The sequence below is a fragment of the Danio rerio genome, chromosome 12, assembly GCF_052040795.2.
Source record: "Danio rerio strain M-AB ecotype USA chromosome 12, GRCz13ab, whole genome shotgun sequence".
NCBI classification, from domain to species: Eukaryota; Metazoa; Chordata; class Actinopteri; order Cypriniformes; family Danionidae; genus Danio; species Danio rerio.
Window position 1 is genome coordinate 9,009,488 of NC_141032.1, and position 16,784 is coordinate 9,026,271.

General features: G+C 35.2%; 1 long non-coding RNA gene across 3 annotated transcripts in view; it reads left to right on the plus strand.

The window, feature by feature from the left end:
- Positions 1 to 1,737: 1,737 nt before the first annotated feature.
- The window catches only part of LOC147834393 (uncharacterized), a 529,770-nt gene continuing 514,723 nt past the window's right edge, over positions 1,738 to 16,784 (plus strand). The window contains exon 1 of one of the 3 annotated variants that reach the window (XR_015503834.1): positions 1,738 to 1,970. This is a non-coding gene — a long non-coding RNA (uncharacterized LOC147834393). The remainder of the gene's footprint in view (positions 1,971 to 16,784) is intronic. The other 2 variants (XR_015503839.1, XR_015503835.1) reach the window with 2 other exon arrangements.

Here is a 16,784-nt window from a genome sequence, read left to right on the forward strand (position 1 = left end):
GTGGCCAAAACTCCTCTAAAACCAGGCTGGTCAACCAGCCAATCAGAGGCTGTTTTAAGTTGGTTTGTTTAGCAGGGCAGTTCTACACTTTGAATTTCTAACAGAAATAGTGAACCATCCTAGAACCTTTGGCAAATTTTTTCAACACGCTATGGTTTGGGACATACTAATTATAATTTCAAATACTATTTAGTACGGATAGTATGCGAATGGGGACGCAGCAAGTGTCTTATCTTCAGTCAGAGCAGTCATGGCTTTCTTTCATCGCCTTAACATGTTATCTAGCAACAAACATGATTTCACAGGTTTGACGGAAACATACGCAGCCAAACCTCAGAATCTGTTCAATAATAACAGAGTGCAATTACAGTTATTTTGTAATTGCCCTGAAGGGTTTGGGATTTGGAGTCTTGGATCTAACACGTGTTTTGAAGAACAGTCTTTGTTCATTCCTTTGGACTCTGGAAAATGTAACTGCCAAAAAACCAAACACATTTATTTCTCATTATTAGCCCCCCTCTCTCTCTCTCTCTTTACTTCATACACTTCATTTTGGACGTGAACATGTTTTTTATATTACAAGCAGAAAGATTTATGACTTTTCAGCTTTGTCCTTTTTAATTAAGTTTTCTAATGAAAAACAAGCTTACTGTTTAAGACTAAGTGTGGGTATTAAAAGCCATTCAGTGTGAAGTGAAAGTTAAGCTTCATTTACATTTAAATTATTAATTACAATATTGTTTATAATTAACCTGACAAGCTTTTAAGGCATAAAAGTTTTACTAAATTAAACTTTGTTCATTTTAATTAAAACTTGAAACTTTATCTTAATATATTTGTAATCACACATTTGCAAAGATAAAGCTACCGTTTAGTACAAATATATTTGAAATGTATGTTCATTTAATTGAATCCTAATAAACTCCAATTAACTAAAATAAGTTAAAGTTATACACATTTTCGTTTTTAAGTGAGTTATGAACCCAAAAGTGTACATTTCTAAAGTACACCTACATGATTACGGTCACGCCTGGTTCACTACAGGAAGGCACAGGATCTCAGGATTATCAAAACGTGTATATTTATTATCAATACACTTACATAGACACAGGAAGAACATGGGTTGACGACAGACATCAACAGAGAGACATCATGAAAAATACAGGACGAGGAATGAACGGCACACTGGGAGGTTGTGTCCGAAAACCGCCTATTACTCAGTAGGTACTGGATTTAAATTTAAACGTACTACTTGGCCGTTAGAACAGTAAACGTTCTATACAGTATGAATGGAATTTGGATGTACTACATCCACCATTTTGTCATTGTCACATGATCTACCTGCGTCTGTTGCGTCCCTTTATTCTCATTTATAAATTCTCTTGCGGGGCATCATGAGATAGTGCAGCATGCATGGGACCCGCACTTCAGAATCTCGCCGGAAGTAGTAAGTCATCCGGGTACTTCTCGCATACTGATTTTCGAATTCTATAGCTGCGTCCCAAATCGCAAACTTATGCACTATTCTACGCCATTTTGTAGTATAAATAGTGTAAGTAGTGCGTTCACACTGAAAACTCTAAAAATAATAAGTGCACTTTAATTACCCGGATGATGCACTCATTCAGCCGGTAAAATGAAGTGTGTAACGATGGACACTTCACGCACTCGACGACCGCAGGTTTGCTTACGTAGCGGAAGAGGCGGAGCTATCGGGCGCACATGTTGAATAACTTAATTTATTTTGGATGATGAAAGCAAAACTCTTTTACGAGAGTGATTATAGCGCCTCCCGATAGTGATTGCGGCAACACTCACGGCAGGTATTATTTGATAATTCGGCCGTTTACTTCAATGATTTGGCAACCGTCAAACGTCATCAGGGAAACGGTTTGAATTTCCGCTTAGTAAAAAAATATTAGTGTGCCATTTGGGACGACACTACACACATATACTACCCTGTTGAGTGTGTAAGTGCATAAGTATAGTGCATGAGTGCATAGTGTATAGTGTGCCATTTGGGACGCAGCTTATGAATTCGGACATACTACACGGCTCGCATACTGATTTTAGCGTACTATAAAGTATGGAAGTATGTGGTTTCGAATGCAGCCAGACTATAAAAACACAGGATGATGAACTGATTACATACAGGGGTGAGACACAGGTGGAGGTGATGAACATAATGACATGGCAGAAACAGGAACAAAGGAACACATGGTGAAGGTCACATGACGAAAACAAACATACACAAGGAAGGCTGGGTGTGAAGGAAGGCCATTATAGAATTGTCAGTTCTTGTTAGGCAGCAGTTTTTTATTCATTTGCATTCTTAATCATTTTTGTTGTGGTTTTTCAATTAATTATTGTATATATATATATATATATATATATATATATATATATATATATATATATATATATATATATATATATATATATATATATATAAACGATTAATCCATGCAAATTAATCCACTGATAAAAAAAAACCTTTATTTTGGTAATCTTTAATAAAATCTAATCTAATCCAATTTTATCATTTGCTTCTGCTCTGGAATGGCAGTCCTTCTCTAATGAATTATGCTTATTTAAGCGAAAAGATAAACCTGAGTCCCCTATACTTAATAACAGGGGCGGACTGGCCATAGGGAGGCCTGATGGTCAATCTGGTCTGCCACCATGACTCTGGCCTGCCACTTCGAGCCTTGGCTGGGTCAGTTGGCGTTTCTGTGTGGAGTTTGCATGTTCTCTCCTTGTTGCCCACAAGTCCAAAGACATGTGGTATAGGTGAATTAAGTAGGCTAAAATTGTCCATAGTGTATGTGTGTGAATGTTTACCAGTGATGGGTTGCAGCTGGAAAGGCATCCACTGCGTAAAACACATGGTGAATAAGTTGGCGGTTCATTCCGCTGTGGCGACCCCAGATTAATAAAGGGACTAAGCCGAAAAGAAAATAATGAATGAATGAATGTCTGTTAGATTTAGGGAAGTGGTTGGGCGAGTCAATCTGTGCTTTTGAAAACACTGTTGGTTGGGTTCAGGGAAGGAGGAGGGTGGGTCAGTCAGTCAGTCTGTCAGTCAGTCAACAACGACCTCTGGTGGGTTTACGCGAGAAAAGCAGGCACAGATGTTACTCACAAGAGGAATTTAAGATCTAAAAAAAGCATTTACAGCAGCCTCTGTTGGATTCGCAAAAAAAAAACTGCCAAAAAAAAAAAAAAAGTAGCTCCTGGGACATATTTGTCTCTCTCCAGAAATGTATGTAGGGGTACGTTTTCAAAATAAACCTGGGTTGGATTTTTTAATCTAATGGTCCAATCTAATTCAATGATTTATGTTAAGCGAAAAGTGCTCCCACCCAACCGGCTGAAAGGAATCATTAATGGTAAAACTCAAAACTCATTAATGGTTAAACGTCAGTTTAACTCTAGGGTAAAATTAAAAAATAAATAAATTTCTTTAAATCATTAGCTTGACTTTAAAATATACACTACAAGTGCACATTTAATGCAAATCAATACAATCATACACACTTATATTTTGGATAATGAAATTTGACATTTCTGCCTGAAAATGGCAATCGTGCATTGTCTTTTTGACATCATGGTGTAGTTTACTGATTTTGTGGGTGTGCATGCACCAGGGAGGGGGGGTAGGGGCGTCTGTGTGTTTACAGGTGGGCTCGGATGCATGAACAGGCCTGTGTGAAGCAGAGGAAGGAGCTCTTACTCACCACATGGCTCTTTTACAAGGATTTTTGCTTCAGCACAACACATGAAGTGTTTCCCACACTGTGTACCACAATGTCAGCCTTTATTACGCCTTTCTTTGATTGTAGATGAGAGGGACAATGAGTTTTGCAGATGTTAAGGTACATTTCTATCTGTCCCTAAAGGTTATGTACCTCTTAGAAAGGGTCACTCTCAAAGATCCATATTTCCAAAGAGGCCACGAATGAGCTGGGGAATAAATGGGGAAGTCTTAACAGAAATGCCATTGAGTAAGACTGCCTGGAAATGTCACAATGCAATAAGGGTGTTTGTTATTTGTGGTCTTTCACACAGGCTTGGCAGCAGATCTAAGTGAACTTTGGAAAAACATCTAGGTCTATTGCAGAACTGGCGCTCTTCAATGCGCTCAGCATCTGCCTCTTTAGACCCCAAGACTGCATCATTGTTCATGGATTTCTCAGATGTTAGTTGCATCTGTACAGCAGAGTCTGGCATTCTTAAAATGTGCCATTACATCATTACCCTTTCAAATGCACTCTAAGAAATGTGTGTTTAAAGACTGAAAGAAGTAGGTGTCTGTTTCGCTTTATTATAAGTTAATTTCAGGGAGAATTGATTGTTAATAAACTTTGCTATTTTAAAGGTTCCTAATGGCCCGTTTCCACTGATTGGTATGGGTTATTACGCTTTTATGGCCATTTCCACTGTCAAAAGGTACCTTAAAGTGAATCGTACCATACCACTTTTGGTGTACCCTTTGCAAAAGGTACCTAGCACAACAAGGTGGAGCTAGACGTGCAGCTGAACGCTATTGGTTTACAGAGAAACATCACTCGCGCATACACAAGCAGGAGAATGAAAACAAAAGACCCACCATTTTTTAAATACACAACCGAGACATTACACTGTAATATCATATGTGTATAATAACAAGCCATGGACTCTAGCACAAACAAACCTTGTCGTCTTGATCAGCTTTGGTCTCTCTAAACCAGGTTGCCCAAACTTTTTTGTAGAAAGAGCCAAAAACCAAATTTCATTGAGAGCCGTGGGCCTAAAGTAAATATACCAAGCTACATTACATTACAGTTGCCAAAGTCATTTCCAAATTTATTGAAAAACATTAATTCGAATCATGTTAATTAATGCAGTAAAACATTCAAAACGATAACCTATTGCAATAAAACCATAAACAATTACATTTATGACTATGGGGTTTAATGCTGCATACACTTTGCCCTGATTTATCCGCCAGGTGACAGTGTGTATATTTAAACTAAATCTGATTAATTTACACCATTTAATTGAAACATTTCATTTCAGTTAACTTTAAACAATAAAACAAACAAACAAACAAAATGTTACATTAGATTTTAAATGACAATCTCTAAACCAGAGGTGTCCAAACTGCAGATTTTAGCTCCAACTTGCCTCAACACACCTGCAAGGATTTACTTTGGCCATCTCTGCCCTAAACTGATTGGTCAGATGAGTGGCCCGGTCTGTTGTGATTGGTCTACTGCTTATAGCATGTGCCTAAAAGTAAACACACATTACCATATTTAAACTTTAACAATTGTTTCTATAGATTAGTTATATAAGTTCTCATTGATATACTATAATATGCGGTAAACTACTGTGGGCTGAAAATAAGTGATTTACTTGCCACAATAACACCCTTGCATTTGGGTTTGTGGGAAGTTTTGGAACATTTTTGGGATGCATTCTTCCTTATAGACATGCTTTCTGTGGCTTTTTGTAGAGTTGATCTGTTTCCCATTGTGGATCTATTAACCACTAAGTATAGATAAACCTAAAGCTGAAGCCAGCTGATTTATACAACCCACAGAAATGTCACTTTGCTTTGCTAACACAGTTCACATTCAAAACCATCCAAGTTTTGGAGCTGGTTATTGGTAATTTTTCCTTTACACATGTTAAAATGTGAAGGAAAACTGCCCACAAGCTTGCTTGTAAAAGACTAGCTTGAAGGCTTGTTTGCAGTAAACAATTGAGAAGTAACTCATTCATTCAGCGGCAGAGAGTCATTCAAGATTTAGTGATCTAAACTTAATAACGATGTGGGAACACAACTTCAACAGACTGTTCGTCTTTCAGAAGGTGATGGAAACTCTTTCATCCTTGGCAGAAACACCTATTTAGTTTTAGGTTTGTTATGTTCAATAGTGGCTGCTGAACTTTTCTGGTTATACATACCACTGCGGACAGACCATGTTGTCCCTGAGAATCATAACAACTTCAGGATCATAGTTTTTTTTTGTATACAGTATTGTATCAGTGAACATAATCTGCTCTCATCTGGCATCAGGTATGTGTCAGACTCCAATGCTATTTGCATCAGTATTGTATCATTTAAATTTGCCTGTGCACCATTCAAATTTAACTTTGATAATATGCTTAATTTTTATACTCACTACTGAAGAACTGACTACTGACTACTGAAGAGTGACACATGAGCTGCATTACATATAATTTAATAAACCAAATTGTTGGACTGGAATAATACCATTGCAAGTTAAATAGTTTCCACGTTACAAAGTTACAAACTGACAACACTGATCTATGCAGTTGTTTCACATTTAAAAAATAAATAAAATAGTGGAAATGGAGAACAATAAAGTAAGATGGCAAAAACACAGGCAGTGGACAAGGATAAATCTTTCTAATGAACATGTTTTGAGTGCTTGTGTTTTGACATGCTATCAAATTTAGCACAGTTTAATAAAATGTAACAGCTTGTTAAAATGACAAAATATGTACGTTTTCATCCTTAAAATAATGTCTCTAAAATGATATCATTTGAAATGTAATGTGTGTATTTATATAGCGCATTTATCGTGTACGGCCATACACCCAAAGCGCTTCACGTTTGCACCTTTTGGTGACCGACTATGTACACACAATCCTGCTCATTCCTCATCTTCGACTTAAACTCACGTTAATTCGTAACTTTTTGATTTAGTGGCTAATTCGAATGAATTTGTGAGATCTAATTCGTACAATTTAGCACGATTTGCTCATCACCCAATGACGGTTAGGGGTGGGGTTGGGTGCCACGCCTTCTTTTTAAAATAGCACATTTTTGTATAACTGAACTCTTACGAATTAGCCACTAAACTGACAAAATATAAAACACTGACGTTTCCTCGTGAGATCAGGCTGGAACCAGACGTAAATGCCAGTGAACAGTGCGATCTGCACAAGATACAAGTCACACGTTGTTTTCGTAGTGCATTTTGTAATGCAGGTTGCCAGACTGATGACACTAAAATTAGTTGAGTTTGTATTAATTGCTAATTTAAAACCACTTGTGCATTTTTTAAAACTCTGAATCAAAACTACTACTGTCCTCCAGATGTTGCATTTTTGAAGCTGTGTTTTTTACCGAGGCAACCCAAAGTGCTGAAGTAAAGCTGCGGTCACACTAGAGTTTGTGTGTGCGAAATTTTGTCGTGCGGCGCTGGAAAAGAGGCGGGATTTAACAAGCTTATTAGACATTTTCAAAAGCCAGCGATTGCTTCATGTTTTAAATTTCTGTCCAGAGAGGTCGTGTTTTGATTCTTGACTGGTCTCACGCAGTCAAGTGATGCGATTTCACCAAGCTTGAACTTTGCACCTCAGCAACCCGCGAAACTTAGCGCATAACCCCACGTTTCCGGTCTGACGCATTCGCGCATGCGTATGAATGGAAGCCTATGGGAGGAAAAGCCCAGTGAGACCGCAGGTTGATGTGTCACAAACTTATTTCAAGAGGAGCCTGTGATAAGATTAATCGCAGCTGGTCCCTCATCTATAATATTTAAATAGCCAATCAGAATAATCCAAACTCACTATAAGTAGCCTGGCTAAAACTACTCCCTTATCTTCATTTTTCCAAGAAGCCCCCAATCCACTCCATCTCCCCCTTTCCTCTTTTGTCAAGCAACATCTAAGTGCAAACTCTTAAAATATAATTGGGCAAATTGGTAGCAGGCAAATTTACACAGACTAAAACATAAACATTTCGACACGGAACGCACATTTTTAGCATTGTTATTCAAATAAACCAGAAGGTTCACTTAGCATGTTTCTTAAACGTCTGCAAACGTATATGATGATATTATTTTTTCTAGTGGTTGGCACTGTCGCCTCACAGCAAGAAGGTTGTGGGTATGAGTCCCAGCTGGGCCAGTTGGCATTTCTGTGTGAAGTTTGCATGTTCTCCCCATGTTCACGTAGGTCTCCTCCGGGTGTGAATTGGATGAACTACATTGGCCGTAGTGTATGAGTATGCTTGTAGTGTATGAGTGTTTCCCACTACTGGGTTGCGGTTGGAAGGGCATCCACTGCATCAAACATATGCTTGAATAGATGGCGGTTCATTCCGCTGTGGCGACCCCAGATAAATTAGAGACTAAGCTGAAGGAAAATGAATGAATGAAAAAACACATATATTAAATGTAAAATATTTTAATATTTTAATCCTATTTTTTAAAACACCTGGCAACCAAGCAGTTATGTGATGTATAGTCCTTCAGTTTATGCTGATTTAATGTTCAAAATTAACTTTTGTCAGTGTTACATTATTAGAATTACCAATTTTTTTGCTGTAAAATTCCAAGGCAAGTCTGCAATGGAAATGTGTCATAAAAATAATCTGCTGTAATCCTAAAAATAGGCCTGAATTTTTGGTCTGAAATTATGACTCACACACAGGAATAAACTGATGATGAAGTGTAAAAAAGTATTAGGATCAAATGAATACTATAACGTGATGATCTCAGTGACCACAAACACACCAAACAAATAAGTTGTGACATAATTTCCTCCATACAAAGTTCTATATTCATACATACCAGCAGCACTTCCTCATATGTTTGGGGAAACATGTTATTTTCTTGTTGTAATGCTCTAAAATAACCACTAGGTGTCAACCTATGAACATAGATGGATGCTGTTGAATGTCTTCTAATGACCGCATACGTTTTGTCAACCCACAGATCCCCGTTGGAAGACCCAGGACGGTTATGTATTTGGTATGTTTGTCCATTATGAGGCTGCAGGTTATTTTGTTAGTGCTAATTTGAGGGGAAGAGTGTGCTCACACATTTTTGCTTCGAATTGTTTTCATAATTCATTAACCAAAATGAACCAAAATCTTTCTGTACACTTATATTCTAATCATATAAGACCCCATGAAAGCTCTGGAAGCTCGGTAAAGTTGGTTTTAGGTTTGATATTTGCCGGACATTCTTGCACGCAATTTTAGGGATCATTATTGCGAATGACATCGACAGAACCAAAACGCACAGCAATGCAAAGCAGAAAGAAGTATTTCTAGAAGATTCCAGTAAATGGTTAGAGGCCAGATTTTTTTACTACTATACATCTAACTGTACAGTGCATACAAAGCAGAAATAGGCAATATCCCACATATCCCGCATACACACATCAGCTAAAGCATCTAAATGTTATTTTCTCACATTTTCCTCTTCAAGTATGTATACATCACACAAATATATAAGAAAATATATTTATAGTATTTCATCTAGATGTAAGCTTCTCATTTTAATGGGTTTGGCACATTAGCATAGGCCAGACTGACTTACTACAGGTGAGATTTTACCCATATTTTCATTCATACTTGTACAGTACACAAATATTTAAGAAACATATTTACAGTAAATTACCCTTCAGTAATTTTATGATTTTAAAGGGTGTAGTACTTTCACATAGGCCACACTGACTTACTACAGATGAGATTTAACCCTTATTTTCATTCATATTTTTACAGTACACAAACATTTTTAACAATATTTACAGTAAAAATCCCCCTACTGTAATTTTATGATTTTAAAGGGAGTAGTACATTTACATAGGCCAGACTGAATTACTACATGTGAGATTTTACCCATTTTTTCATTCATATTTTTGCAAGATAAATATTGATGAAAAATATTTACAGTAAATCAACTTACTGTAATTTTATGAATTTGAAGGGTGTAGTACATTCATACATTCAGGGCTGCACAGAATTATTACAAGTAGGATTTTATCCATATTTTCATTCATATGTTTGCAGTACACAAATATTAGAGAAAAATATTTATAGTAAATCACCCTACTGTAATTTTATGATTTGAAAGGGTGTTGTTCATTCACAGAGGCCTCACTGACTCACTACAGGTGAGATTTTACCCATATTTTTATTCATATTTTTACAGTACACAAACATTTTTGGATTGTTTTTAGAGTAAATCAGCGTACTGTGATTTTATGATTTTGAAGGATGTAGTACATTCACAGGGGCTACACAGAATTACTACATGTGAGATTTTATCCATGTTTTCATTCATATTTTTACAGTGCACAAATATTGAAAAACATTATTTACCGTGAATCCCCCTACTGTAATTTTAGGATTTGTAAAGGGTGTAGTACATTCACATAGGCCAGACTGAATTACTACAGGTCAGATTTTGCTCATATTTTCATTCATATTTTTACAGTAGAAAAATATTGAAGAAACATATTTACAGTGAATCCCCCTACTGTAATTTTAGGATTTGTAAAGGGTGTAGTACATTCACATAGGCCAGACTGAATTACTACAGGTGCGATTTTACCCATATTTTCATTCATATTTTTACAGTACACAAATATTGAAAAACAATATTTACAGCAAATCACCCTACTGTAATTTAAAGATTTTAGAGGATGTAGTAAGTTCAGTTACTACAACATTAAAAATATGAATAAAAATATTTGGTGAAGTACAGTAGTGTTTTTAATTGTCTTTTTGACTACTGTATGTACAGTAAGGATCGTCTTGACAAAATAATGCTTTTAGGAAATTGGTCTGGTCTCCATAAAGTTACTATAGCCTTGGAAATATCAATAAAAACCTTTGGTAAAGTACAGTAGTGTTTATATTTATCTATTTGACTACTGTATGTACAGTAAGGGTAGTTTTGACTAAATATTGCCTGTAGTAAGTTGGTCTGGCCTCTGTGAAGTTACTACAACCTTAAAAATATGAATAAAATATTTGGTGAAGTACAGTATTGTTTTTATTTGTCTGCTTGACTACTGTATGTACAGCAAGGATGGTCTTGACAAAATAATGCTTGTAGGAAATTGGTCTGGTCTCCATAAAGTTACTATAGCCTTGGAAATATCAATTAAAACCTTTGGTAAAGTACAGTATTGTTTATATTAATTCATTTGACTACTGTATGTACAGTAAGGGTAGTTTTGACAAAATATCACCTGTAGTAAGTTGGTCTGGTCTCTGTGAAGTTACTACAACAGGCAAAATTATTAATAAAAATATTTGGTGAAGTACAGTAGTGTTTTTATTTGTCTGTTTGACTACTGTATGTACAGTAAGGGTAGTTTTGACAAAATATTGCCTGTAGTAAGTTGGTCTGGTCTCTGTTAAATTACTACAACCTTAAAATTTGAATAAAAGTTTAGGTAAAGTACAGTAGTGTTTTTATTTGTCTGCTTGACTACTGTATGTACAGTAAGGGTAGTTTTGACAAAATATCACCTCTAGTAAGTTGGTTTGGTCTCTGTTAAGTTACTACAACCCTAAAATTAAAAATAACAATATTTGGTGAAGTACAGTGGTGTTTATATTTATTTATTTGACTACTGTATGTACAGTAAGGGTGGCATTGACAAAATATCACTTGTTGTAAGTTGGTCTGGTCTCTGTGAAGTTACTCCAACAGGCAAAATTATTTAAAAAAATATTTGGTGAAGTACAGTAGTGTTTTTATTTATCTGCTTGACAACTGTATGTACAGTAAGGGTAGTTTTGACAAAAATATCAACTGTAGTAAGTTGGTCTGGTCTCTGTGAAGTTACTACAACCTTTAAAATCATAAAATTACAGTATGGTGATTTACTGTAAAACAAAAATATTTGTGTACTGTACAAATATTAATGAAAATATAGGTAAAATCTCACCTGTAGTAAATCAGTCTCGCCTCTGTTATTGTACTACACCCTTTAAAATAATAATATTAAAATACAGTGATTTACTGTAAATATATATATTTTTAAATTTGCCTACTGTACAAATATGAATGAAAATATGAGCAAAATCTCAGCCTCGCCTCTGTGAATGTACTACACACCTTTTAAAACCATAAAATTACTGTAGGGTGATTTACTATAAATGTGTTTCTTCATTATTTGTTTACTGTACAAATATCAATGAAAATTTGAATAAAATCTCACCTGTAGTAATTCAGTGTAGCCCCTGTGAATGTACTACACCCTTTAAAATAATATAACTACAGTACGATGAAATGTTGTAAATATTATTCATAAATATCTGTGTACTGTACAAATATGAATGAAATCATGAGCAAAATCTCTACTACTACACTGTAAATATTGTTTTTCAATATTTGTGTACTGTAAAAATATGAATGAAAATATGTATAAAATGTCACCTGTAGTAAGTCAATCTGGCCAATGTGAATGTACTACACCCTTTAAAACAATAAAGTTAAGGTAGGGTGATTTACTGTAAAAACAATTCAAAAATAATTGTGTACTGTACAAATATAAATGAAAATATGGGTAAAATCTCACCTGTAGTCAACCAGTCTCGCCCCTGTGAATGTACTACACTGTTTAAAATCTTAAATTTACAGTAGGTTGAGTTACTGTAAATATGTCTCTTCAATATTTGTGTACTGTAAAAATATGAATGAAAATATGAATAAGATCTCACCTGTAGTAAGTCAGTCTAGCCTATGTAAATGTACTACACCCTTTAAAATTGTACAATTACAGTAGGGTGATTTACCGTAAATATTGTTTTTCAATATTTGTGTACTGTAAAAATATGAATGAAAATGTGAGCAAAATCTCACCTGTAGTAAGTCAGTGAGGACACTGTGAATGTACTACACTCTTTTAAACCATAAAATTACAGTAGATTGATTTACTGTAAAACAATATTTGTGTACTACACAAATATAATTGAAAATATGGGTAAAATCTGACCTGTAGTAAGTCAGTGTGGCCTACATGAATGTACCACACCCTTTAAACCCATACAATTACAGTACAGTGAATTACTGTAAATATTTTTCGAAAATATTTGTACACTGTACAAATATGAATGAAAATATGAGCAAATCTCAGCTGTAAGTCAGTGTGACTTGCTACAGATGAGAATTTAACCATATTTTCACTTATCTTTGTACAGTACACAAAAATCTAAGAAACATATTTACAGTAAATCAATCTACTGTAATTTTATTGGATAAAATCTCACCTGTAGTAATTCAGTGTAGTTCATGTGAATGTACTACATCCTTTAAATGCATAAAATTACAGTATGGTGATTCACTGTAAATATTTTTCAAAAATACTTGTATACTGTACAAATATGAATGAAAATATGAGTAAAATCTCACCTGAAGTAAGTCAGTAAGGGGACTGTGATTGTACTACACCCTTTAAAATCCTAAAATTACATTACGGTGATTTACTGTAAATATTTTCTACAGTATTCGTGTACTGTACAAGTATGAATGAAAATATGGGTGAAATCTCACCTGTAGTAAGTCAGTCTGGCCTATGCGAATGTACTACACCCATTAAAATGAGAAAATTACAGTTGGATGAATTACTGTAAATATTTTCTTTGTTATTTGCATACTGTATATTTATATGAGTAAAAATATGTTTAATCTCACTTGTAGTAAGTCAGTCTGGCTTCTGTGGACGTGCTACACACTTTAAAATGATAATATTAATAATAATAATAATAATAATAATAATAATAATAATAATAATAATACGGTTGGGTAAATTACTGCAAGTGCTCTTCTTCAATATTTATGTGCTGGACAGATTTGATTGGAAAATGGGTAAACTCAGTCATTGTGGTGAGCATTTAAGTGGACAAAAGCCTAAACTCCTTCAAAAGTGAACATTATTTTTGTTCCATTTTTCCATGTTGAGAAAACTTTACATTTTAAGAATATGAATACCTGCTGAAAGAAGGTATTGTTTATTGCACAGGTGTCAAAAGGGCCGCAGCTATGCACAGTTTAGTTCCAACCCTAATTAAACACACCTGATCAAACTAATTGAGTCCTTCTGGCTTGTTTGAAACCTAAAAGTAAGAGTGTTGGAGCAGGGTTGGAACTAAACTGTGCAGGGCTTCGGCAATCCAGGAATTGAGTTTGACACCCCTGGTATATTGGCTAGTACACTATAGTAAATAATATTAGCCTCAAAGCTAGCTGACTTGAGTCTCCAATGAGTAAATAGCATATCAAACAGGTGTAAAACGCAATTTTCCCCATTGCTATTCACTCATTATAAATCCGCCTTCACTACAGGCCTTATTCCAAAGGTAAATCTCAAACAGATTAATTTGTTCTCACAATGCAGGCCTACGTACTTTTCCTCATCTCCTTTTCACAAAAGGATCACACACGTGTCCTTTCCATATTGTCTGTTCCTGAGAGTGGGAAGAATGTGACAAGAGTCTTTTCATTCAGCTGAAATCATCAACGGGTTGACAACTGCAATAACATTGGTGACAAAAAAAAGCAAAAAGAAATGAACTGCTCTGTAAATCGTATTAGCTTTGCCATACGATCTGTTCCGTGCTAGCAATTTGAAAAAAAAAAAAATTATTAGCATTATTGGCTTCGTTTCTTGCTACGTTACAATTTTTTAGGCAATGTTCATATTATAAAATTGGTCACGGCGCCACATTAAAATCCACTTTAATTAGAGCCATAAGCTTATAAGCAATTATATAAAAGAAAAATGTAAGTCTTGCTTTTGGATTTTACCCTGATATAAAGTGCACATGTTCTTTTTTATTTTGTATTGTTGCCCACATGAAAAGAAACCTTTATGAGAATATGCAAAGATATGAAACCTATGCAGTATATATGCACATATATGATAATATATATGCTGCATACATGCTTATTTATGCCAAGTACAGGCAAAATTGAGGTGCATATATGTGCATATACATGCCATATAGGTCTGCTGTATTGCTTCTTTATCCACATATTAGCCCCATATGTACATACAAGGTATGTTTCCTATATAGCTCAAATCTCACTTTGGCAACTGTCACACATGATGCCTAGCTCATATTTTCTATTATCAAGGCAATAAATAAAAACCCCCAAAAAAACTGCATAAAACTTACAGTTGAAGTCAGTTGAAGACAGTTGAAGTCAGAATTATTAGCCCCCCTTTGATTTTTTTTTTTTAATATTTCCAAAATTATATTTAACAGAGCAAGGAAATTTTCACAGTATGTCTGATTTTTTTTCTGGAGAAAGTCTTATTTGTTTTATTTTGGCTAGAATAAAAGCAGTTTTACATTTTTAAAAGCCATTTAAGGTCAAAACTATTAGCCCTTTAAGCTATTTTTTTTTTTATTTAGTCTACAGAAAAAACCATCGTTATACAATAACATGCCTAATTACCCTAACCTGCCTAGTTAACCTAATTAACCTAGTTAAGCCTAAATGTCACATTAAACTGTATAGAAATGTCTTTAAAATCTCTCCGTTCAACAGAAATTGGGGGGAAATATAAACAGAGGGGCTAATAATTCAGGGGGCTAATAATTTTGACCTCAACTGTATGAGCAAACACTTGAAATTGGTATCACATGTAATTGGCATGTTATGAAATTTAACTATGGCAAATAAGTCAGAGCCCCCACGAAGAGAATTTATATAAACATATGTTTTAATATAGGTTTTGATATAGGTTTTTAATGTATGTAACATATATAAAATTGGCCGTTTCCATACATATAATATAGAAAAACAGCCAATTTTTTGACATAGATATTAAAAACCTATATCAAAACCTATATTAAAACATATACAGTAAATTCTTTCCATATGGGTCCCCAAACCTCTGAATATTTCCTATAGACATTAACAGAAAATGTTTACTGATGACAAATGTCTATGTTTATTTATAATGTATTGTGAATATATATCTGAGGCATAAAAAATCTCTTGAGCATTCTTCTCAATTTGAGAGGTGATACCTTTCATACAACATTTGTCCACAGGGTGGCTCTACTTTCCCCCCCTTTTGCATTTAGTTTGAAAATAAATGTTCTTATTGAAGTACCAGCAGTAACCCTTATACATATATCTGATGTGCTAATAGCTAATAATTCTCTTCAAAATCTTCTCATGAATGTGTGAGGTGTATGGAGAGCTGAGGGTTAGGTTGGTTGCGTTTACAAGTGTCTCCTGAAGTCCTGGCACCATTCCTCTAAACGTCATTGGCATTATTTAGGGCTCCATGCCAAGTGGACACTCCAACTGTATCCCATACTGAGAAGTTTTCACCAGGACATGGAGAGAGCCCATCTCATTTCTGAAGAGGACCTTGGGTAATTAGCATCAGTGTGGCTAATTGGAGGTGAACCGGTGGGAAAAAAGCCAATGTTCGTCATATAACTGCAGCCAAAATGACCTAAGTGCCCAGCTAAAGCCTGCTAGACAAGTGGTCTGGCAGTGGTTCCATCACTGTTTTAATGACACACACTTGTAATAATGTGCTTATACAATACAACTGAAATAGAAACATCTGCCTAGATTTTTTAGTGTTTGATCAAGCTTCGATATTTCAGTTTAAGTCGTGCAAAGGTTTGGTGAAAATAAAATATGGTAAATAATTATGTCATCATTTTTGACATAAACAGAATATATGTAGGCCTATGCATATGCTGTCACGTTCAACAAAAATAAGAGTCAAAATAGGATCCAAATGCAAGTGAAAATAAGGTTTATTTGACCAAGTCAAAATAAACAAACAGGGAAGTGACAGGCTAGGAGGACGACGAACACAGGGCAGGAACAGACAGGAAAAACAGGGTCCAGAAATATCTCCTCAGGGGCCTGAGCACAGATAACACACATGAGAACAGATGTAACGAACTGACAATGAGACATAGAAACGTCGCCCTGATAAAGGGCTAATAATGAGCCTCAGCTGGTGAGTAATCAGCCCCGCTGATA